This window comes from Emys orbicularis, chromosome 9, assembly GCF_028017835.1.
Source record: "Emys orbicularis isolate rEmyOrb1 chromosome 9, rEmyOrb1.hap1, whole genome shotgun sequence".
Lineage (NCBI taxonomy): Eukaryota > Metazoa > Chordata > Testudines > Emydidae > Emys > Emys orbicularis.
The window spans coordinates 5,515,065-5,540,510 of NC_088691.1; the positions used below are offsets into that span (position 1 = coordinate 5,515,065).

The 25,446-nt window shown below is 42.2% G+C and overlaps 1 pseudogene; it reads left to right on the forward strand.

Annotated features, from left to right (window-relative positions):
- The first annotated feature begins 7,119 nt into the window (after window positions 1-7,119).
- LOC135883380 (transmembrane 9 superfamily member 2-like) overlaps window positions 7,120-25,446 on the forward strand; it is a 46,439-nt pseudogene continuing 28,112 nt past the window's right edge.

Sequence of the window (25,446 nt, forward strand, 5' to 3'; positions counted from 1 at the left end):
TCTAGAGCTGATATAGGGCAATTTGTTCAGCAGAGTGATGTAAGCTTCGTTATGACTGCATCATCCATGACTTCTAGGAATAACATGATGCAATTCATATCATGTATGACGCAACACCAGCTTCAGATTGCATCATTCATTGTTTTGCCTAAAAAGCAAGTACTGTCCAAACCCAGTCATAGATTTATTCATAGATCCAGTCAAAGATGTATTTTAGTCATTTCTGGTTTAAATTGAGATCCCTTCCCTTTATAACTCACTTATCCTCCGCCATTCCCAAGTCAAGGGTCGTATATACTGACCCAATAGCATATCTTGAAAACTAGAGCCAATCAACAATTTTAAGCATCATTTTCGTTCTCAGTGACCCAGAATTAGTAAAGTTTGACTACATTTATTTCAGAAGCATTTTGGCTGTAGAGCAGTGTTATGTGACATAGACATGTCACGTGCACGGCTGGGTATGACACATTTCAGTGCTTCTCTGTATGCTTTGATGCAGTATGCTGCATTGTCAGTTCCGACTGCCCAAACATCATTGAGGCTGAGCTAGTTCCTATTCATTGACTCCAGAACAGTCTGTAAGAATGTGGAATGGTTGCCGTTCTTCATGAATATGACATCAGTCAAATAGCACTGATCTTCAACTCCTGAATATAATATATATTCTATTGCCATAATTTTTCTACTTGTTTGTTACTGGAGGATTTCATTAAACAAACTTAACATTCAGTAATGGAAGAAAAATCCAGCTTCAAAATCACTATAGTATCATTTCATGATAAAAGGGTTTTTTTTTATATTGTACAGGCATAATATTACAGGTGCACTGCAATACACAATTAAATGTCCTAATGCATATTAAATATGAAATGTTTGATACAATTATTAACAAGCATTTTATAGAATAGCTCTAAAATTCCAATGTGGTGCTTTTTGTGTGTGTTAAGGCTATTTTAAGGGGTTACAGCATCTTAAATGTTTTTCTTAAAGTATCTGTACTTTAAATAGTATAAATGGTTAGTCTTTTCTAAGTACAACAAATGTTTTTCTAAAGGCCAATGCACACGTTATAATAAAGCATCTACTTATGGATCTCATTATAGTAAAAGAAAAAAAAATTACCTTTAACAATAGCACAGTGTAGTCTTGGATATCTGTTGTCTTGTCGATCACCATTGAAATCTTTCTCCCATGGATTTTGCCAGCACTGCCACCATGTGCTCCTGATAAACATGCAGCAGGTGAATCTGCTATAGAGTTGCTTCATTTTCAGGCAATGCTCCCCTCTCCCCTCCACCTGCAGTGTTTTAAGAGGGAAGGTCGAAGCTTCTTCATTTTTTCCAATGGGATATCAGCCTCAGCACAGACCGCAACAAAATCTTCTACAAACTCGCATCTGGCATCTGCAGATTTCATACCGTCTGCAATTGTTCTCTGTAGAGGGTGAGAACCTCGATGATTCTTGTCATATGTGGCCTGATTCTTCAGATGGGTTTTTGACATTAGATGATGGTTGCAGGTATCTTTTCGGGTCCAGTCTATTTTTATGATGACAGCACTTGCAGAACATCATACCGCCTGATTCATAGAAGTCATTAGGGAACTGACTAGCTCTTAACTTTGGTGTCAGCATGTTGTTTCTTAGTTTTTTGGATGAGCATTTTCCAGTTGTAAAATGCCTTTTAGACATGCTTAAATTGTGTACTGAACATGGAGGGGTGTGGGAACCGCACTAGTAGTAGCAGGCTGAGTCTCTAAACAACGGTCAGTTAATTTACAGTGGCGAAGAAGGGCGAAAATGCATATATATGCATTCTTGTTCTGTGTGTGTACGTGTCTTTGACACTTCCCACACAGTACAAAATTCACGCACGGAGGTTTCAAGTATGCTATTTCAAGCTTCATTTTCTGCTGTTGAACGACTTTATTTTTTTTGTATAGCATAGATTTTTTTTTTTTTTACAGTGCTGGATTCCATGTTGTTTTGATTCTGTGATTCTGTCCAAGTTCTCGTTAACGCGGTTTCATAGGTTCCTTACAATCTCCTTACAGGTTTTGATGGACAGCCCTGGGTTTTTCTGGATCCTGCCACCCACTTGGCAGGGTGTAACTTCTTTTTCTTCCCATAAAAATGTATTTTGTGGTGTTTCCACCCCTCTTGCTCCTTCCTGGCAGGGTCACCAGCGCAGCTTGGGAGGAAAATTCTAATCACAGGGTAACTCCCACTTACTTGCCAGATAGTTGGAGACTTCCAAAAAATAATACAGACATATACAATGTATTTAGCACGGTAACTATATTAACCAGGAAATAAATATTACATAACAAGGTAAAACACTATTCTTAGGGTCACTGGTGCCCATGCTGATAATACCATGAATTTCCCCAGTGACCTGATATAGCAAATGCAAAATTAGTGTCCCGTTGGTATGTGTACTTTGTAGGGGCCCTTGATGACCGGTGACCACGCTATCTTCTGTGCAGAAGTTAGCAATGTGGCTGACTGCGTTCAGTACAACCCAAAAGACTCTCAAGTGAGATAAGGTGGTAAGTGCCTATGCAGATTTAATAGGCCGCAGGTAATAAAATCTCCAAACTCTTTCCCGCTGGCTTGAGGACACAGTTGAGGGAATAAGGGGTCTCCCAAACAATCTCCCTGACTAGCTAACTGACACTCACAACTCTGCAATGGATCCTCAGGTTCAGAGATGGCTCTGAACTCCTCAATCACTGCAGAGGGGCTGATGATCTCTGCTGGCAGGCATCCTATTCATGCAGGAATCAGGTTGCTTCTGGTGCCAGGATTTCCCCTCACCACACAGGGGTGCAGGACTCAAGGTGCAGATTACACAACTATACTAAAATCCAAACTAGTCTCCCACCCCAGCACTCAGACACACTCACAGCAGGTGCAGCCCTGAACTAGCAGCCAGAGGAGCAGTGATGCCATGTAGTGACTAATTTCACCTGGGGAGCTCAGCCTGGCTGGGGGTAGTTTTCCCAACAAAGTTCTACATTGTGGGGGTGGGAAGCTCAGGACCTCTGCCTTGCAGCGGGATGGTGCAGTAGGGGCATCTGCCCAGTGGGGAGGGAGGTCTTGGGGCTTCAGCCCAGCGGGGCGCACCTGCCAGAGCTTGGGGCTTCAGCAGGAGCGGGGCTGAAGCCCCGAACCCCATCAGGCACCTCCCACAACCACAACCCCGGCCCTTGGCAAGTATGCCCCGGCTCTCGAATTTCTGAAGATTGTCATATGTGGCTCGGGGGGGCCAATAAATTTGGCCACCCCTGGATTAGACTGTGGATGTTCCCCAGACTCACAACATGTGTCAGTAACAAACATGTAGCAAAACCTCATAACTTCATATACTATGATGATACATACATTTCAACAGGACAATAATGGTCAACTGATTATGACTAAGATTAAGATTTTGTCACGTTTAATAGGGATTCTGCACTGTAAAACAATTCAGGCACTTTAACCTTTTAGCTTATTGGAAAGCCAGGCGTTAAGGAATGATGGTGTTGGTGCTGGAAAGGGGTAAATAAGGTGCCCTATTAATCCAGTTTCACTCTTACCAAGGGTTTAGTGATGGAAGACTCAGGGGCAGGATGGGATTAAGGCAATCTGGGGACCTATGAACAGCACAATATGGGGCACTCTGTGGCTTAGTCCTCATGCTGTGATCACACCTCTTTAGTGTGGCGATGGCAGAAGGCCCTCCTCCCTGCCCAGAGAAGCAGAGGAAGGAACATGGTGCCTATTTTCCCCAAGGAGTAGCAGCAGGAGTCTCTCAGTTTGGGAGAGAAGGGAGGTGTTGGTGGGACACCCCATCCAGATGGGGGCCATTTGCCCCTTTTGGAGCTAGTGTTCCAGGCTATCTGGAGACCCAGGCAGTTGTCACTGCGACAGTCATGCTCAGATCAGGTTTCAAACTTTTCTTTGTGAGAACTGGAAACTTACTTTTGTTGATGAAAACTGAGATTCTGACATTATCATATGACTCCAGGAACTGGGGCCCAGAGCACAGACTAGTAGAGCCTATTCTTTACTCATAACCGGCAAGGGGCTCTGACACCCAAGACTGTGCTGTTGTACATACTCTTGGAATGGGAAAAGTTGTCATGGCTCCATCACTGAGGCCCTGATCCTGCAACTTGAGCTGCATGGGGAAACCCTCGCATATAGCACTTCAACAGGGCTCTGCATGGGTGTAGGGTAGGGGTCCATCTAGATGGAACAGATTTCAGGATCGGGGGGCTTAAAAGTCTTAGGGAAGGGAGGCTTGCATATATCACAGCTATGATTTTTCTTGCCTCATTTTTGCCACATGACCAGTCCCAATTCAGAATGTGCATTCCAAAGTGATCTGGATGTTTTCACCCACATTGAGACAGTGCACATATGCCAGTGTTTGCGTGCGCACACAGACAGACAGACACACAAGCATCCGCAAAATTTATCCAAGTTGGCCCAAAGTTATATTAAACATTTGCTTGTTTCCCTGGAACTGATGAACTCAAGCACTGGATTACTAATCAATGGTTTTGATTTCTTTTTGAAAGATTTTCTCAGCTTTAACTGTGAGAGAGCGAGCTCTTTTGTCCAACGTGGATTATTTTCAATAATTAAGAAGGATAACAATAAACTTACTAGCAGAGTTCCTTCCTGATAGCATAAATATTATTTGTTTTAAGGTTTTCCGCATTGTAAAAGTATTTTAATGGTTCTCATTAGAAATATAACACCGATCATTCTTTGAAAAGTAGGAGAAACAGGCTTTTAGCCTACTGGAAAATTCTAAAATATTTTAAGTATAAATTATTTACCTTAAAGTTCACTCTGTGAATTTTTCTTGCCACGGTAGCTAACTACTTATCAGGTTATCACAGCAATGTACAGGACAATGTACCCATCCCTTTCAGCAGTTTGACGGATGAGCCTTCCTAACTGGAATATGTTGTCTGTAACTTCACAATTGCAATACTGTGTCTGTGTTTGGGACTTTGAATTATTTTTTTTTTTTTTTTTTTTTTTAGCTAATGGTCTGTTTTTATGGAAACCTTTCAGAGATTAGGAGCTGATTTTGAAAATCATCCTCCATAAAGTCTCTTGGTCATATTTTATGGCATCTGCAATTTATAGAGGTAATCTTGTATCTGATACTTACGACATGTAGGAATAATTTCCTATGATGGTTAAGCTCAGTTCTATATCTTTTCAAAATATTAAAATATCTTTATACCAGAGCTTGTAAAAAGGTAACTCTTACAGCCGATCTTCAGCTCCAATTGCTCCTGCAGGGGAAGTCATAATGATGAATTTGTGACATAATTTCTATGGCAACGTTCTATGATTTCATAAATGCAGGATGATGATTATAGTGCAGGTTCAAGGTGAAGCTGAATTATGATGGAAAGAAGTCCCTATTCAAATGCAAATGTTTCAGTAATAGTAGATGGGATATCAGAAATTACTGGCAATTTATTATATTTGTGATTAAGCTTCTCATTAAATTTTCTCCAGTGTGAAAGTAACTCTTTACACGAGGAGAAGCAAAGAAATGGCAGAAAAGAGAGCTTAAAACAAAATAAAACAAAACAACCCTCTCGAGTCATGAGAATAAAATTGGTTTAGTAATAATAATACAGTAATTGACTAATATAATTAATAACAATGCTCTGTACTTCTACAGCTCCTCCATCCACGAATCTTAAATTGCATCACAGACCTTAATTCATGAAGCTGCACAACAGCCTCTGAGGTACATCATATTGTTAGCCTCATTTTACAGATGGGGAAGGGGTGGAAATAAGGTATAGAGGTTAAGTGATTTGCTCAAAGTCACACAGTGAGTTAGTGCTGTACAGTCAGGGGACACAGCGTGGTGGTGAGGGGATCATGCTGTATGGTTGCGGGGACACGAGGGCAGAGCTGAGGAGATGGTGCTGTGAGGACAGTTATGAGGGGATGGTGCTGTAAGGCCATGGGGACGTGAGGGCAGAGCTGAGGGGATGGTGCTGTAAGGCCATGGGGACGTGAGGGCAGAGCTGAGGGGATGGTGCTGTAAGGCCATGGGGACGTGAGGGCAGAGCTGAGGGGATGGTGCTATAAGGCCATGGGGATGTGAGGGCAGAGCTGAGGGGATGGTGCTGTAAGGCCATGGGGATGTGAGGGCAGAGCTGAGGGGATGGTGCTGTAAGGCCATGGGGATGTGAGGGCAGAGCTGAGGGGATGGTGACGTGAGGACAGTTATGAGGGGATGGTGCTATAAGACCATGGGGATGTGATGGCAGAGCTGAGGGGATGGTGCTGTAAGGCCATGGGGACGTGAGGGCAGAGCTGAGGGGATGGTGCTATAAGACCATGGGGACGTGAGGGCAGAGCTGAGGGGATGGTGCTATAAGGCCATGGGGATGTGAGGGCAGAGCTGAGGGGATGGTGCTGTAAGGCCATGGGGATGTGAGGGCAGAGCTGAGGGGATGGTGACGTGAGGACAGTTATGAGGGGATGGTGCTATAAGACCATGGGGACGTGAGGGCAGAGCTGAGGGGATGGTGCTATAAGGCCATGGGGACGTGAGGGCAGAGCTGAGGGGATGGTGCTGTAAAGCCATGGGGACGTGAGGGCAGAGCTGAGGGGATGGTGCTGTAAGGCCATGGGGACGTGAGGGCAGAGCTGAGGGGATGGTGCTGTAAAGCCATGGGGACGTGAGGGCAGAGCTGAGGGGATGGTGCTGTAAGACCGTGTGGGGACGCGAGGGAAGAACTGAGGGGACGGTGCCGTAGGGCCATGGGGATGAGAGGCCAGAGCTGAGGAGATGGTGCTGTAGGACTGTGGGGATGCGAGGGCAGAGGTGAGAGAGGATGTTGCCCTGGGGATGCCAGGACCGTGTTGAGGCCATTCTTTGGGCTGGATGGTGGAAGGTAAGCGTATGGGGGACACAGACAGAGCCTACGGCCACTGCCTTTGGAATCCAGCCCCTAGATTGGAGGAAGGTGTCAGGCAACCACCTGAGGAGGCGCTTGGCGTCATAACGTGGGGGCGGGGCCATTGTTCCTTCTTCCACCTCAGGCACAAGGTCGCGCCCAAGGGTTGCGCTGCCCGCACTCAAGATGGCGCCCGGGGCCTCATCATCTGGTGCCGAGGCGCGCAGGCGCCGGGTAGCGCGATTGTGACGCCGCCCCGCCCCGCCCCGCCAGGCGCTGAGCTCGGCCCCTGCACTGGAGCTGGGTGCAGCTTCGTCGGGTCCCAGCTCGGGCTTTCCTCCCTTCCCAGCAGGCGGGACGATGAGGCTGCTGGCTGCCGGGATCCTGCTGCTGGGCTGCTCGGCTCCCTTCTGCGCCGCCTTCTACCTGCCCGGCTTGGCCCCCGTCAGCTTCTGCGAGCCCGACGAGGCGAGGGATAGCTGCCAGGTGAGAGCGGCCCGCGGGGAGCCCTGCGTGGGCGCCGGCGGATCCCTGGCTGGGCCAGGGCCTGGGCTCAGCGCTCCTGGGAGCGGGCACCGCTTGTCGGGGGACGCTGGGGAGCCCTGGATGGGGGCTCCTGGTTTGATGCACCCTGCGAAGGGCTGGGGGGGAAGGGGGCTTGTAGGGCGGCCCTCGGCTGGGTGCGGAGTAGGGCCCATAGGGGCATGGGGGTGTGTGTGTTGTAGGGGGCGCCTAGTTGGGTACGGAGCAGGGTCCTGTGTGGATGGGATGGGAGGATTTGTAGGGGGCCTCCTGGTGACTATAGAGTAGGGCCCTGTGCCTGGGGTATGTGTGGGTGGGTGGGAGGGTTGTAGGGGATGCCCAGCTGGGTATGGAGCAGGGCCCATATGGGTGTGTGTATGGGGAGGTGATGACCCTTTCTCAGTGGTCAAACTTAGGGATCCTTGGGGCAGTCCCTTCATAGGGCAGCCAGTGGCTCTGGTGGGAGGAGAGAGCCCCACCCGTTTCACATCCAGTTCTCTCTTTCCTGTGGTGGGGTTTAGGACAGGGATACAGCCCATGGCTTTTAGCATCTCTGGTACAGATAAGATGTTGAACCTGCCTGTCAACCCTGGCCAGGTGCTAGGTGAGAGCAAGCTGCTTCTCAGAGGAACAGTGGATCTGTCATACAATACAGCTTTTCTTTGAATAGCGTACTGTACATAGAAAACCATGAGGGCTAAATTAGTTGTTATCATGCAGGAAAAATATCTTGAAGTTAGTGTAGATAGTTCTCTGAAAACATCTAATCATTGTGCAGCAGCAGTCAAAAAACAGATAAGAATGTTATGAACCATTAGGGAAGGGCTAGCTAATAAGACAGAAAATATTATAAGGACACTTTATAAATCCATGATATGCCCACACTTTGAACACTGCATGCCGTTCTGGTCACCCCATCTCAAAAAAGATGTATTAAAATTGGAAAAGGTACAGAGAAAGGCAAGACAAAAGATTGAGCATGTAACCGCTTCCATAGGAGGAGAAATTAGAAAGACTGGGACCGTTCATCTTAGATGACTAAGGGAGAATAGGATAGAAGTCTATAAAATCATGACTGATGTAGAGAAAGTGAATAAGGAAGTGTTATTTATCCCTTCACGGAACAGAAGAACCAGGGGTCACCCACTGAAATGTATAGGCAGCAGGTTTAAAACAAAAGAAAGGAAGTACTTGTTTACACAACACACAGTCAATCCGGGGAACTCATTGCCAAGGTATGTTGTGAAGGCCAAAAGTATAACTGGGTTCAAAATGAATTAGATAAGTTCATAGCTATTACCCAAGATAATCAGGGATGCACACCATGCTCTAAGCCTCAAACTGCCAGAAGCTGGGACTGGGCCGCAGGGGATGGATCACTTGATAATTGCCCTGTACTGTTCATTCCCTTTTAAGCCTCTGACATTGGCCACTGTGGAAGACAGGATAGTGGCTAGATGGACCATTGGTCTGATTCAGTATCACTGTTCTTATGTTCTTAAAAAAAGAACAGGAGTACTTGTGGCACCTTAGAGACTAACAAATTTATTAGAGCATAAGCTTTCGTGGGCTACAGCCCACTTCCTGAGGATTGAATAAGGACTGGGAATGGCTGAGCCATTACAAACATTGAATCTATCTCCCCTTGTAAGTATTCTCACACTTCTTATCAAACTGTCTGTACTGAGCTATCTTGATTATCACTTCAAAAGTTTTTTTTCTCTTACTTAATTGGCCTCTCAGAGTTGGTAAGACAACTCCCACCTGTTCATGCTCTTTGTATGTGTGTATATATATCTCCTCAATATATGTTTCACTCTATATGCATCCGAAGAAGTGGGCTGTAGCCCATGAAAGCTTATGCCCTAATAAATTTGTTAGTCTCTAAGGTGCCACAAGTACTCCTAGTCTGTATCCGCAAAAAGAACAACACGGCTGCTACTCTGAAACCTGTCCTTATGTTCTTAGTGTATCTGGTGCAAACTGTAACTCTGAAAGCATTTCCAAGTTAAAAGTTACAAAGCAAAGTTTCTGGGAACATTTTAAAACTAGGTGTTATCCACACATTTGTGTGCATGATAACATTTTTTTTAAATGTTTCTAACCATTTGTTAGGTGCCCAGAAATCCTCTTGCTTCAAACTTGTCACCTATGGAAACTTGGCAGAGGGGCAAGACTGCTTGTGCATTATGACGTTGTATCTTATTGCCATTGAGCCCTTCAAACAGCACGCTGGTTTCTGCTGTCATTAGAGACCATTGGTGCTGAAAAATTATCAGTTTCTTTTGTGATGTGGTGCCATAAAAATGTGAGAACTTCCTGCTCAGTTCTGCAAAGTGGACAGTCTACCTGTGTAGGTGTGTCTCTACTAGAAAACCTGATACCTGTCTTTCAGTCAGTGGTGCAGCTGTGCTGTGCTAGCAGCCTGGTAAGTGCTAATGTAGTTAGAGCTAGAGCGCTTTTAACCAATGTTTTAAAAACCTGAGTTTTGTCTGCACTGATGTTTACACAAGTGACTAGTGCTAGCTACTATTGTGCTACTACTGGAAAACAGGTGCAAAGATTTTTAGTCTAGTCAAGGTCTTTAATGTGAGTCTTCCTAGCACTGCACACACAATGTAAAGGATAAAAAATGAGCCTTTCTAAACTTGGAATGGGTTTAACTAGTTTAAGATACTTCTCACATGGGTGAAAGCCCTGTTGCCTTTTCTTGTATTACAGTGTATGTTACTTATATACTTTTTCATTCTTTTAGTCAAAAATTGAGCTGTTTGTGAATAGACTGGACTCAGTAGAATCAGTTCTACCTTATGAATATGATGCGTAAGTACATTACAGTACAATTCTAGAGTGTTTGAAAGCATGTTTTCTATCCTCACCTTTATTTTTATATAAACTAAAGTAATATGATTTATAACTTGATAAATATATATACAGTTTGAAAGAACTGTCAGACACTTGCTAGCTGGAGGAGTAAGCCTACTACTCAGATAGGTATGGAAGATGACAATTGGTGGAGTTATAGGGGTTCACTAGCTATGTCCTCCTAAGTAATTCAACCCCTACACTATTTGGAAAGAGGGGAAGTTTTAGGGTTTTCTATTGGGGTTTTGTCCCTGGGTCCTGCTTTGGAGTTCTATGTAGACATCTATTAGATAAAGTGGGGGTGAATTTCAAATTTATCAGCTATCTGCTGTAAGACCAGAGCTTTCTGTCTCTCTTCTCCCAGTGCCTCCTGGTTGCTATGAAGAGGAAGGAGGTCTTCATTACTCTGTTACACCCCCAACCTCTGTTTTTTAGTTTTTTGGGGGGATTTTTTTGGTCCTTTTCTGTGAAAAATGTTACTGCCTGCCTTTGCTGTTGCTTGTAGCTTTGCCAAGTAGAAGTGTGAAATTTGTGTGATTCTTAAATTTTACTGCTGAACACACTGGGGAATAACAAGTGATACTCTTGTAAACTTTACTCTGCTCTTCTTTGGAAAAGCAATGAATAGCTGCAGAGATACTGGAGGCTGGCTCAGTAAAACAACACTACAAGTGTTGCATTAAATGCTGCAGAAATTGATAGCTTAGGCCCACACACTGGTTAGGGAAAGCTTCTTATTCACTAGTTTCAAGTGTGTTTTTTATAATGTAGATGTACCCACAGAGATCATGAATAGTTATATTTCCCTACCTTCAGGTGTTTCAAGTAAAGGGGGACTTCTGGACAGGTGAATGGATCTTTTTTGCATACTGGTATAAAAGCCATCAGATTTGTCCCTCAGAATATACACTTGCCATGTTAATTATTTTCTATCTTTAAGGAATCTTTTTTTTTTTTTTTTTAAATCGTTCTTCATTTGGCATTATGTCATGCCAATAGTGCTTTGTATAATTTTCTTTCTTCTTTTAGTCTGGAACTTATCTTACTTCAGTTGCTGTCTGAAAACGGCACTTTTACTACAATCTTACAGTATTTATTTTAAACAATATTGCTGGAACTATGGAGTGCGTTGGTGACTGATTAAAAAAGTTACTTTTTGCAGTGAATTGTACCTAATCTGTCTGCATTTGGAGTCAGACTTTCAATGGTATATTAAGCATTGTTGGTTTAAAAAAAAACCCCATGAAAACTCCTGTATCAAAGATATAGCTTAACAAATTAATTTATTTTGTAACTGTAAAGTTCAGCCTAAAATGTATTCACATTAAAGACTCTAATTTTTTTCAGTTTTGACTTCTGTCAAGATGAGATAGAAAAAAGGCCTTCGGAAAATCTTGGACAAATCCTGTTTGGAGAAAGAATAGCATCATCACCGTATAAGGTTATTCTAGCCATCCAAAGTGATTGTGGTTACACTTGATAGTTGCAGTCTTAACACACTTAAAAAAAATCTCTCCTTCAATAATATTCAGATGATAGAAAGCAAGGAGATAACAACTATGGATTTTGTACTGTCACTATAAAGCAGTATCTTGGTCATTGTTAACTTAGTGCATGGGAATTGAGAATTCCATCCTAACCTGCTAATGCTTTTTCCACGAGTACTTAATTGTATATTTTACAGAGATTATTCAAGTACACATATGTGCAAAATTTTGGGTAACATAGAATGGAAGTTAGTTTGGTCCTCAGTATAGTTACCTTTGCACACACAATTTGGTAGAGCTATTGGTGTGATGTGGCAATATAAAAATGGCCCACAAGCCATTCAGAATACTTGTGAGCAATAACTTTCACTCACTCTTAGGGCTTGTATAACCTAGGATTTTTAATTGTGTTGTAACACGTGTTAATTAACACAGCTATAAATTCTAACCACACTCTAAAACCAGATTAGAAATATAAATATGTGAAAACACTTCCTTAATGGAAAAGTGCGCTTCAGCAGGAAATGTCCACCATGCTGCTGCAATTTGCCAGCATTGCCTCATAGTTTGTCATGCTCTATAGCAGCTGAAATTAAAACATACTATACAAAAGGGGTATTGTTGGTAACGAGTAATTTCATGATGCACCGTGCTAAGTAAAGCTAATGTGATTGCTCTCTTTACTGGTGCAATACTTTATCAATTTGCAAGCGGATTATTTTTAAAAACCTTATGGTTAACATTTCAAATAGTTGTTTACTTGGATTATTCTAATTGCAGAGATTTATGTGCTTTTTGGAATGTACAGATGAAATATTTTGCATAAGTTGTACATAAGCATTGGTTCTCAAACTGAGTTGAAACTGCTGATATGAAACCAACATTGGCTTCAAGAATTCTTTTTAGTGGGATAGGCTAGGATCTAGATGAAAAATAAACTTTGATTGAAAAATAATGGCTTTTTAAAAAGGTACTTTGGGAACAAAATTTTAAAATTGCTCTTTTTGTATGTTTTGGTAACAGTTTACATTTAAAAAACCGGAAACATGCAAGGTAGCTTGTACAAAATCATATGACCCAGAAAAAAGTGATGACAAAAATAAACTGGCTTTTTTGAAGAAAGGAATGCAATTGAATTATCAACATCACTGGTGAGTTCAGACATCCTGTTTTGAACTATGAACAGCTAAATGAAAATTAACATAATGTAATGAGTTGTTCTGAGAGGTGACACTTTTATCTTTCTTCTATCCAGTAATTGTCCTGTAATATATTATTCTTTGAGACCAAACTAAAACCCTGTTGCTTTTATTTGCATATGAAATGTAACTTAAAAATAACAGAATAATTAGATAACATTTCTTACTAAGGAGTTGCCTGTTTAAAATTTCTTTACCTAGGATTATTGATAATATGCCTGTAACATGGTGTTATCAAGTGGAAGATGAACACAAATACTGTAATCCAGGATTTCCAATAGGATGTTTTATTACTACAGATGGCAGAGTTAAAGATGCTTGCATTATTGATGTAAGTGGTGAGAGTTTATTTCTTTAATATGGCCAGATAAGGGGCTAGCTACAAAGCTGTGGTGTTGGGGTCATGTCCTTGTTAGTCTTTGTCATGGTTTTTTGTTTTTAATAAATAACTGTGTGCTTACAGAGTGTAAAACAGGCTTGATATACAAAACACAAATATAGTTAAATAAGATCTACAGTATGTGCATCGACAAAGGTAAGCACACCTATATGTAATCAAACGTTCCTCATTTTTATACATTATGTGGTTGTGCTGCAGTTTGTAGTAAACACTATAGTTAAGTATCGGGGGTAGCCGGGTTAGTCTGTATCTACAAAAACAAGGAGTCCGGTGGCACCTTAAAGACTAACAGATTTATTTGGGCATAAGATTTCGTGGGTTTTTAGAAGTGAGGTTTTTTACCCACGAAAGCTTATGCCCAAATAAATCTGTTAGTCTTTAAGGTGCCACCGGACTCCTTGTTGTTACTATAGTTAAGGGTGCAAAATAGCTTCATACATAACTTCCTGGTATAGCCTGGGTTTAAACTTTCTGAAATACATTTTGGGATGAAACTTCATGTTTAGGCTCCGGCCGAGGGGAATTTTTAATAGTTTGGGCAAAATCCTGTGCAGATTTTCAAGTTCTGTAAGGGTGGAAAAACATTCTTTCTGCCACCTCCCTAACTCAGAAACAGTAGCGTTTTGAAACCTGAGCCTAGATCCTGCTCCATGCAGGCAAATCCCTGCATCCATGCAGAACCCCACTGACTTTAATGGGGCTTGTGCTGCATGCAGCTTATTGCAAGATCTCACTAGGAATGAAACCATCCAGCAAACGCCAAGAAATGGGTACTGATGTGTTTGTTGACAAATGTGTAATCCTCAAAAATGGCAGTTAAATATATGTAGTTTATTCACAGTTGTGGAAATACTTGTCAAACACTGCTTTGATGGAGAAAATAATTGTTAGCAGCAAGTGTGTTTAGTACTCCTGGTAGAATTAGTGCCAAAAAAAATTAAACATTCTGCGCACAATATTTTAAAATTCTGCAAAATTCTGGGAATTTATTTAAACTACCATACAATGGATGGAGAATGGGAGTGGGAAGCGTTGGAGGAAATCCCCAAACCCCCTTTGTCTAATAATAATGTAGCTAGGTTTGATCCTTTATTTCTAGTTATTAGTTAACAAATATATGCAGCCATATACTCAGTGTTACATCATAGGCAACTGAAGAGTAAGTGAGGGCTGGGGTATCAAACCCAGAGTTTTTATATTGGCTACTGACTAGCTCCAGAAAGGTCAGTAGTAACAGTTCATGGAGTACATTTTGACAGAAAAAAATTTCAGTCCAAAAATTTAGACCAGTTCTAATCACTAAAGCACCATAAGCATTTATAAGGCCACACTGTTTTTCACAATGTCTCCTTTACACCACTCTGGCAGGGTAAAGTAGCTTTAAAACTTTTACACCTGTTTTATGCTTCTGAGGAGATTAACTAACAACAATGGAAACAACTAAGCAGGCAGGCTGCTATATTATTACTCCTGGGGGGAATTTTGTGCCCCCCCCCCAAATTCAGGCACATCTGCCCTGTCCCCATGTGTCCCTGCACTGCCATGTGTCCTTGCACCCCCTGTCCACATGGATCCCTACAGACCCACTCCCCCCATCTGGCCCTGCACCACCCCCACCCCCAATCCCCATGTGTCTCTGTTCCCCCTACTCAGCCACTCCCCTGTCCCTATGTAGTCCTGCATCCCCTCCCTGTGTCCCCATGTGTCTGTGCCCCCACTCAGCCACCCTCCTTCCCGTTGTAGCGCTGCACCCCCTTCCCCTCTGCTCATGTGGCCCTGCACCTCCCTCCCACCTGTGGTCCTGCACCTCCATTCCCATTCAGGCCCTGCCTCCGTATGTCCTCCCCTACTAGCCCTTAATGAGCCCCTGTCTGATTCCCCCAGCAGCCCAATGCTGTCTGTCCCCCTCATAGTTCTTCTGTCCTGACCGGGCCCGCTGCGAAGAAGGCTCTGCATGCTCTTTCTCGTCCCTAGCTGTCTGGGAGCTGCTGCTCTGTTCTAGCGCCACAGCAGCCTCTGGTCGCCAAAAGGCAGAACTGCAGCAACATTCCAGCAGAAGCTTTTTTCTGCACAAAAAACTAAAAATACGTGTGGCTCATTAATTATGCGCAGTCGTGCAGAATTCCCCCAGGAGTACATTATGCTCTGCCTGAGGGGACAAAGCCTGCCTCACACCTACCTCCAAACATCCCAAAGCCCTGCCCCTCCATGCTGGGCATGTCACAATACCGAGCTAGAGGGACAGAGTGTCTCTCTCTCTCTCATTTGCTTGCATGCATACACGCCCAGCCCTGTCCCCCCGGCAGTGATTGACGTGTCCCCCGGATGCATGCACAGTCCCCCCCGCCCTCGCACTGATTTACGTCTGTGCCGGCTGCTGGGGAGAGGCGAGAGACCGCTCTTGCGGCTTCCCTTTGCTTCCCCTCAGAAGTCACTTTTCTCCAGGGAAGCAAAGCAGTCTGCGGGTGACATGAATTCTGCGCCCGCGCAGTGGCGTAGAATTCCTCCAGGGTAGTATAGGGGAATATTGTAAACTTGATATCATAGTAATGCTGTTATGATACCAAGGTTCATACACGAATACATTAATAGGACAATATTTTATGGATTAAATTTGTACAGTAATAGATCTAACAATTGGCTGGTAAATGCATATTGACTGAATCAAAGACAGCAAGTTGAAAACTCCAAAGCTTAAACTTCTCTGGGTTTTGATACACAGGTACCAAATGATTTTCCCAGAGAGAACAGTATGTAGTACAAGCCTATTTATAAAGTGTACATGTTTGGATAAAGCACTAGCTCTGCTGTACAGTGCTTCTGCAGCAGTGGATATCCTAGCCTGGTAATGTCTCTGTGTATAGATGAATGGATTAAATATATTTATATGCCATTGTGCCAGAGACGTAACTGCCATTGTGACCAGAAGCAACTGGGCAAGGAAAAACACAGTAGTTATGCATGTAAGTTTAAATTGCAAAGGTGGTAAAATGCTATGCATCTTTCCAGCATCTTTTAAAAACACACCAAAATACGTATTCCATCCTACCTAAATTCAGAAGCAATTATTGCTGCTTTAAAAAAAAAAAAAAAAAAAAAAATATTTTAAAGAGGGATAATACAACATGCCGACAGGGCTACTGCATATCCCCCATACTTGCTGCAGCTATTTAATTTTTCAGTGCCTCCAAAACCCTTAACTTAGAATATTTAAACTGCACAAAATGCCAAAGAAAACAAACCAGTGACTAAATACATAAGTTACTGGAGAGAATAGTAGCAAAAAGCTAGCACTATGCCAATAATGCATGGATCTTGATCTTGGGGAAGGAAAAGACTCCAGAGTTACTGGATCTTAGAGGATCAGATATTTCAACACTAGAACTCCCCAGTGTTACCTTTGTTGGAATCCTGAAGAATACTGATCTGAGTGCTTTCAGAACAAGGACAGATTAATCTATGCAGCAAAGCATGAGGGGAAGAGGGCATTTTTACCTGAAAATTCAGGTAATGTTTCTGGGTGCAAGGCACATTACTCAAAATAATTGAAATGCTGGGGAAGGGGGTTAGAGTGATATGGAAGTGTTTTCTGAAGGCGTTTTGAAACGGGCTAACTGTTAGTTTCACTAACACTTTCTGGGACAAGCTATTAGCAAACAAATCTCTTTTGGGAAAAAATGTGGGATGGAAGCAGAAAGGAAAGTTCAATCAGACTTAGTTATGTTAGACTTTGTCTACATAGTAAACTTTGTTGTTGTCATTTATCACCATTGCAGCTCCAGGAGCAATAGAATAGAGAGGACTCAGTATGTTTTTTTAAAAAAAGTAGCTGCATTGTTATTACCAGTGTCTAACTATGGCTACAAAATTAGGTGTTTTGATATGCACTGCAGCTTCCATCATTGCTATTGCCAGTGGAAATGCACCAGTAGTGATTGGTCAGAAAGTTTGCTAGTGTAAATTTAACATCACCTCTGGATTGGTCATCTGCGGGAATTGAATAATAGATCTAAAATATTTTTGTAATTTAAACTACAATACAATGGATGGAGAATGGGAGTGGGGAGCATTGGAGGAAATCACCAACCCCCCTTTGTCTAATAGTAATGTAGCTAGTATTGACCCTTTACTTCTAGTTATTAGTCAACAAATATATGCAGCCATATGCTCAGTGTTACATCATAGGCAACTGAAGAGCAAGTGAGGGCTGGGGACTCAAACTCACAATTTATACTGGCTACTGATCATCTCCAGAAAGGTCAGTAGTAAACAGTTCATGGAGCACATTTTGATAGGAAATTTTTTCAGTCCAAAAATTTAGACCAGTTCTAATCACTAAAGCATTTAGTCACTAAGCATTTATAAGGCCATACTGTCCTTTACAATAAGGCTCCCTTACATCACTCTAGCAGAGTAAAGGAGCCTTAACATTTTTACAACTGTTTTATACTCCTGGGAGAATTCACTAAGAACAATTAACTAGCAGGCAGGCTACTACATTTTGCTCTGTCTGAGGGAACAGAGCCTGCCCCACGCTTACTTCTTCAGAAACAGCCCAAAGCCCTGCCCCTCCACGCCGTGCGTGCCACAATAGCGAATGAAAGGGACAGAGTGTCTCTGTCTGTCTCTCTCTCTCTCTCTCTCTCTCTCTCTCACATGCATGACTACACCCCCCCCCCGCCCGGCGGTGATTTATGTCTCTATTGGCTGCTATGGGTGCCCAAACCAACCTGCCTGCATTACTGGGCAGAGGGCGCATGACCGCTTTTGCGGCTTCCCTTTGCTTTCCTGTCAGAAGTCATTTTTCTGCGGGGAAGCAAAATCTGCAGGGGCCATGAATTCTGCACAAGCGCAGTGATGCAGAATTCCCCCAGGAGTAATAGACTATTCAGCTGAAGAACCACATGTGTTAGGTTAGAGATAGTACTCACATGTCTATGCTCTAGCCCAGTGGTCCCCAAACTTTTGAGAGTCACGGCCCCCACCCTGTCTGCATCCCACCGTGGCTGGGAGCAGGGCTGTGGCTTGTGGGGAGAAGGTGACGCGGACAGGGGTAAGGGGGCTGGGGATAGGTCTGGGGCCAGGAGCGGGGCTAGGGACCGAGCTGTGGCCAGGGGCTGAGCCTGGGGGTGAGAGTGGAGTTGCAACCTGGCTATGGTGAGGGCCGACAGCCAGGCCTGGGGCCATGTGCGGAGCTGCGCCAAGGCTGGAGTGGGGCTGGGAGCCAGGACTGGAGCAGAGCTGGGGGCGAGGGAAGGGGCTGGGTGGTGTTCTCTCCCCACCCCCCCTGGGGGCTGGCCTGGGCCCCACTGTGCACCCCCCTTTCCTCCCCAAGCTTCCTCCGTGCCCTCTGCGGGGCACACCCCACAGTTTGGGGACCTCTGCTCCCGCCACTAGAGGCGGGACAAAGAGCTGCAGTTAGTGTGAGTTACATGGAGATAATAAAGAGTGAGCAGACTTTTAAATTTGGACTGGAGTGTCTTATGATGACCTTGCAAGGCTGATGTAGACTGCTTAAACCTTGTGGAATGCAAAGTTTATTCTTTACCTTTATTTTCTTTGCTTTTTGTAGATTTGTTACCTTTCTAATGTCTATTTTAAGAATATATAGAAAATATTCCTCATTCCTCCACCCCTTCTGTGTCTCCCCCACTCGCCCCCAGCATTCTTTTATTTTGGAGTACTTGGATCTTTGACCACAGTATTACCTCTCTACTGGAAATGTTTTTCAAACATGTAATATTTTGCAGTCTCAGTTTCACAAGTGGGACACTTTCTATCTCTTCAACCATGTTGACATTACGATCATGTACCATAGCGGGAAAGATGAAAGCTGGTCTGGATCAAGACTGGTAATGGCAAGACTGGATCCAAAAAGGTAATTACTAGTACACGCCATTTTAATATGCTTCAGTGTCTTCAACCGTGCATAGGGAAACTAGAAATTACAGTTGAAATAAACCAATTTCAGTCTTTCTGAAGAAATGTCTGTGATCTGTTGACTATTGTAAATCTTTGAATACATTGATGCATCTTCCTTACTTTACTTCTTAAAAGTAAAAATGAATGGTGTGGAGAAAATGTATGGGGAAGTGTTGTTTACTTCTTCACAGAACACAAGAGCCAGGGGTCATCCAATTAAATTAATAGTCAACAGGTTTAAAACAAAAGGAAGTACTTCTTCATACGACACACAGTCACCCTGTGGAACTCATTGCCATGGGATGTTGTGAAGGCTAAAACTATAACTGGGTCCAAAAAAAGAATTTAAATACGTTCATGGAGGATAGGTCCATCAATGGCTATTATCCAAGATGGTCAGGGATGCAACCCTATGCCTTGGGTTTCCCTAGGCCTCTGACTGCCAGATGCTGGGACTGGATGATAGGGGATGGATCACTTGATGATTTCCCTATTCTGTTCATTTCCTTTGAAGCCTCTGGCATTGGCCACTATTGGAAGACACGATAGTGGGCTAGATGGACCATTGGTCTGATCCTTTATGGCCATTCTTATGTTTAGTGGTAATAAAACTGACTCATTAGAACATTCAAAGGCCACTGTTCAATGAAGGCAATTTCTCTGGTGTACTTCAGCTTTCTCTTCATGTCAGTTTTGGCTACAGGGCTGTGGCAAGAATGTTGAATAATGGGGAGATGTGTTTTCCTATTATCCTCATAATCAGAAATAGCGGAACCATGTTTGCTCTAACTTTCTAAAGCAGGGATGGGCAAACTATGGCCCGCGGGCCACATCTGGCCCGTTAGACCTTTTGATCCGTCCCTCAGCTCCCCTCCTCATGCCCTCCGAACCCCTTGATCCCAACCCAGAGCCCCTTCTTGTACCCCCAAACTCCTTATCCCCGGCCCCAACCCAGCGCCCGCACCCCCAGCTGGAGCCCTCACACCCCTCCTCGTACCCCAATCCCCTGCACCCCAACCTTCTGCCCCAGCCTAGAGCCCCCTCCCAGCCTCTGAACCCCTCGGTCCTAGCCTGGAGCCCCCTCCCGCCCGGAGCCCCCTCCCGCACCCTGAACTTCTCATTTCTGGCCCCACCCCAAAGTCCTCACCCCCAGCCGGAGCCCTCCTGCATCCGTACCACCAATTTTGTGAGCATTCATGGCCCGCCATACAATTTCCATACCCCGATGTGGCCTTCAGGCCAAATAGTTTGCTCACCCTTGTTCTAAACCCTCAAACTAAACCCTTCACATGTTCAGAGGTGAAGTCCATTTTGATGGAGGGAACAGGAAGGCCTGTTGTCAATAAAGAAATTGTAAAACTGGTGGGAAAAGATACAAAAAGTTAGATGGCCAAATGTTTCACATATTAGTCTTAATTACTTTTAAATAATTGTGAAGTTCTCTACCCAATCCAGCAGCTATGAATCTTATTTAAAATTTCTGTCTTGCTAGCTACAAACATACAGATAAAAACAATTTAAATTGTGGAGGTCCCCCTATGGAGATTCCTGCTAAATTCACGAACAAACTGGATTTGATCTACACTTATTCTGTGAAATTTGAAGTAAGTATATTAATGTTTGGAACAAATCTCCTAAATTGTTTGGATCCAGGTTCTTTCTGGCAGTTATGCATTTATTCAGTATAAATGTTTCCACTGTTTTAATACAGTTTTATGAATATTAAAGGGTCTGAGGAACAACTTGGGAATGTAAGCAGTTCTGTAGCTAAAAATAGTAAACATCCAGTCCCAAAGTTCAGAATGCAGTAGGAGAGCACTGTGAAAAATGACTTCCAGAAGCAAATTTCTCTGTTTACAAGTAAAAAGATGGCTTTAACTACCAACTCTCCGTTTGAAAACTATGCAGGGCTTTTCTTTGATCATGCATCATCAGTACTGAAAATATTACAGGTTAAATTATGCCTTCAGTTACAACAGAGCAATCCACCTGTTCTCAAATTTTAATCTGCAAGTGGAACTGGAACTGTCTTTCTGATGGTTAAGAAGGAAATGGAATCCAGGTCACTCTTCTGTAGCTTCATTGGATCTTCAGTGTTAATAGGAGTAAAATTAAAATTTAGATTTGGCATTAAAGTTGGCAAATCCAGCTCTAAACACAGGGAGCAGAGCTATTGGTTCATGTAACTCTTCTACGTAGTCACTGTTCATAGTGAATCGCTAACTTAAGCAACCCTTATTGGAGAGAATATATTTATATATAAACTTTCTTGGAGACATTTTTGATTTTATAATTTACCTGCTTTAATGAATCAGTTTATAGCCAGCATATTTTTTTAGTTCTTGTCAACTGAGTTGCTGTCCATCTGATTTGAAAGTGCCTTCGTTATAATTTTACCCAGACACTTGCAAGCACTAAATTAAGTACTTGATAAGTGACTTTGAAAACAGAGTCCTTATTTCACCTAATACATCACAGGCAGTAAGTAGCAAATCGTACTTGTGAATGTGCTTTTACCCTAATCTGAAAAGTAACCTCTTATGGGTGTGAGGATAGTTCAGTTTCCCTGTTGCTTCAAAAATTGGTACCTCTGTTCAGCCTACCCTAAAAAGTGGCAATTATGGTTTGTTTTTATGATGTAAGACACCTGTCTACTAGGAATTGGACTGAGAGCACTAGTTCATTTTGCAAAGGCAGCCATACAGCTGTCATATGATAATAGCTTTCATTAGCCACCCATCTGAAGTTGACTTGAACCTATGACCTTGAGGTAATAGAATATAGAGCCTTGGACTTTTCCCTTGAGCTATCCTTAGACTTGCTGATTTTACTACATGGATGAGCCTCCTGTCTATTAACATGTGTTTAAATCTTGAGGATAAATTGCAAATTGTAATTGTAATGTCAATGTTGTTCAGTAATTTACAAAATGCGTTATGCATGTGGGACATCTGTTCTTTCAGCAAGAGTCGATAATTCCTGCTAGTTCAGATATTTCCAGCAGATGTCACTATTTACATCTTAAATATCAGGTACACTTCAAATTGACTATCTGCAGTTTGCTGTCGTTAAGCTTTACTTTAGATATAGTCAGAATCCATTTTTCGAAGGAAAAAAGGCTGTTATTTATTTAAAATTTAAATTAATAAACCAGTAAAGTCAATAGTGGCTGTTTTATGGATCCAGGACACTTACTTTTCAAAAGTAAACTTAAGCCCATTTCTTAAATAGTAATGGCTTCATGATTTGTTATTGCACCTGCATTGTTTTAGTTTGGCCACTGTTTTGTCAGTCTGATCTTGCAGTCTGCACACTGAGGAGACAGAAATCTGCTCTCTGTTCTACAGTAGCTGACTTTTGGTAATGACGCCATGATAGACTGACATCTTGACCCATTTTGAAGGGTCGGGCTTTTAGACCTGTGCATGTGCAAAAATACACATTTGTGCACTTGCTGTTTGCATACAGCACATACAAAAGTTCAATTGGATGCTAAAATAGTAAATTGCACACAGTTTTCTGAAAATCTGATCCAGTGAATCATGATCTATTTACCAAATTGTGGGATGGTAACTTCACAGAGTAGCTTGATGAACTCACATGAAGAGGTGAGTTCAATCTTGTGTTGTATAATTTTACTCTGAAGAACACTGATCAATATAAACTTTGCCCAAAAACAATACACATAATTCAAAAATTACAGGCAATGGACATTATAAAGTAAGTTACAGAGAAGGACAAAGTCATAAAATAAAGCAGTCAGAAGAAGAGATTGAAGAGTATAAGGCAGGGAAAAGACCTGTCTCTAAGGTGAAGATTGGAGTCAAGTAGATTATGCATACTCACTAATTTTAGGAAGTGGATCAAAACCTTTACTCCTCCAAAGCCATTTTTTTGTTTAATCGTTTTGTTTCAATTTGTTTATAGGAAAATGATATCAAGTGGGCTTCCAGATGGGACTACATTTTGGAGTCCATGCCACATACCAACATTCAGTGGTTTAGGTAAAAATTTTAATTTATGGAGCGAATAAATCTTGCTGTGAAGCACAAAGAACTTGTCCTGCAGTTTTCAGGATACGTAACTCTTACATGTAAAATGAAGTCTGTTAGTTTCCAAGCAAATGAACTTCCTTGTTTCAATATATGAAGTAACTTTGATCAGTCTTGGATCTCTTGAGAGCAACTAAAGTATTGTATGTCACCAAAGGAATGTGCCATTAGTATCCAAAAGCAAAGTAAAAACATGGAGGTTACTTTATCATCTTGTTCTGCAGAGCTTTTGGAAGGTGACTGCCCATCAGTTTTCTTACCATTACCATCTGGCTTACTCTGATGTACAGATCTTTATTTGGTAAAGTTTTGTTTTTAATATTAGCTGCTGCTGTTAAATACAAAAAATACAGTCAGTGAGATTTTTTTTATGCTAAAGAATGTACCAAAAGAGCTATTGTTTATGAATTAATGTATAATTTGTACAGTAAAGAGGAAAATGCTGTGCTGTACATAAATGCTAAAAAAGCAATATATATTAAACATGAAATAATTCATTTGATAGTTAATATGTAACTAATTTGTTTAATGGAATTACATTTGATTATTTCATATATATAAAATCCATTTGGTTAAAACCAGGTGGCTTGAGATTCTCTAGTCTTCGCTGCTCTTCGGCAGAATGGCTTTGCAGGGGCTTTCCTATTTGTTATATAGTAGTATGTCGTATTATAATTTATTTTTTCTGTGTAGGAAAACATTAAAATTAAAATACCTGACAGAATGACTTACACAAAAACTTGATATCCAAAAATGTGCTTCAGACTTCAGATGTGCACATATTATGACTATTGCAGTGCATATGCTGAAGTCTGAAAAAGCGGATAGAAACTTTGATTTTTTCTTTATCTACAGCATAATGAATTCACTCGTAATTGTTCTCTTCTTATCTGGCATGGTGGCTATGATCATTCTGAGGACTCTTCATAAAGATATTGCAAGATACAACCAAATTGACTCTTCTGTGAGTAGAACTCTTCCGGTTTTTAGATTATCTAATTTTCTATGAAGAAAAAATCTATTAACTACAGTTTTGAATGCAGTCTGGGGGGTCAGTATAAGTAATATGTAGACATATCAGCTCTTTGGGAGTAATAAATGGCCTTACTAAAATTTCAGATTCTCTAAAGAAGGGAGTATTTGGTGTAGATATGATTAAGAGGCTCAGTTTTCCACCTCGCTTTGACAAACTTTTAATGTGGAAGGACAAACTTTAGGGGTAAGCAAAGGTCAGGTGTGAGTGCTATTTAGATATTTCAGAGAACTTAATGTTGAGTGCCTGTGCACATACTTGGATGCCTTGTGAGGGACACTAACAAGTAAATCTGTAATGCGTCAAGTGATGGCTACAAAGGCAAGCTGAGAATTTCTATACTGCTATACGTAGGTTTCTGCGAGTCCATTGTAATGGTAAAAACCAAAATCATTCTGCTTATCTCACTGGTTAAATTTATCAACCTGAAGTGAATTTGGTACAACTTTGTTCCTTTTTTTAAAATGCAAATAAACGTGCTCTCTGAAGTCCTATCGTAATCTTAATGAAATATTTTATTAACAGGTTTATTTGATTTGTGCACTGGATGGGGAAAGGACTACTTCTACACCTTACATCTAAAGCATGAGGTTCATGGACATAAAACTATCATTTAGAGAATTGTTTTCTAGTAATCGTCAGTTGTAGATGTAAACCTCTTCATTTTAAGGCCTAAACATTGCATATTTCAAACCTACTTGTTTTACAGGTTTGAAATACCAAGCTTGCAGTAGGACATTGATTTTTTTTTTATCAATAGTGGTCTAACTGCAGTTTCAGCTAGATGGTGGGACCAGGTTTAGCTCTGGCATAAGCAGATGGAACTCCCATTCTAGTGAAGTTGTATTGAAAACAACAGTTGAACCTTCTCATAGTCAGTGTGGCTCTAAGTCCAATGCAGTACACCTCTACCTCGATATAACGCTGTCCTCGGGAGCCAAAAAATCTTACCACGTTATATTGAACTTGCTTTGATCCACTGGAGTGCGCAGCCCCGCCCCCCCGGAGCACTGCTTTACCGCGTTATATCCGA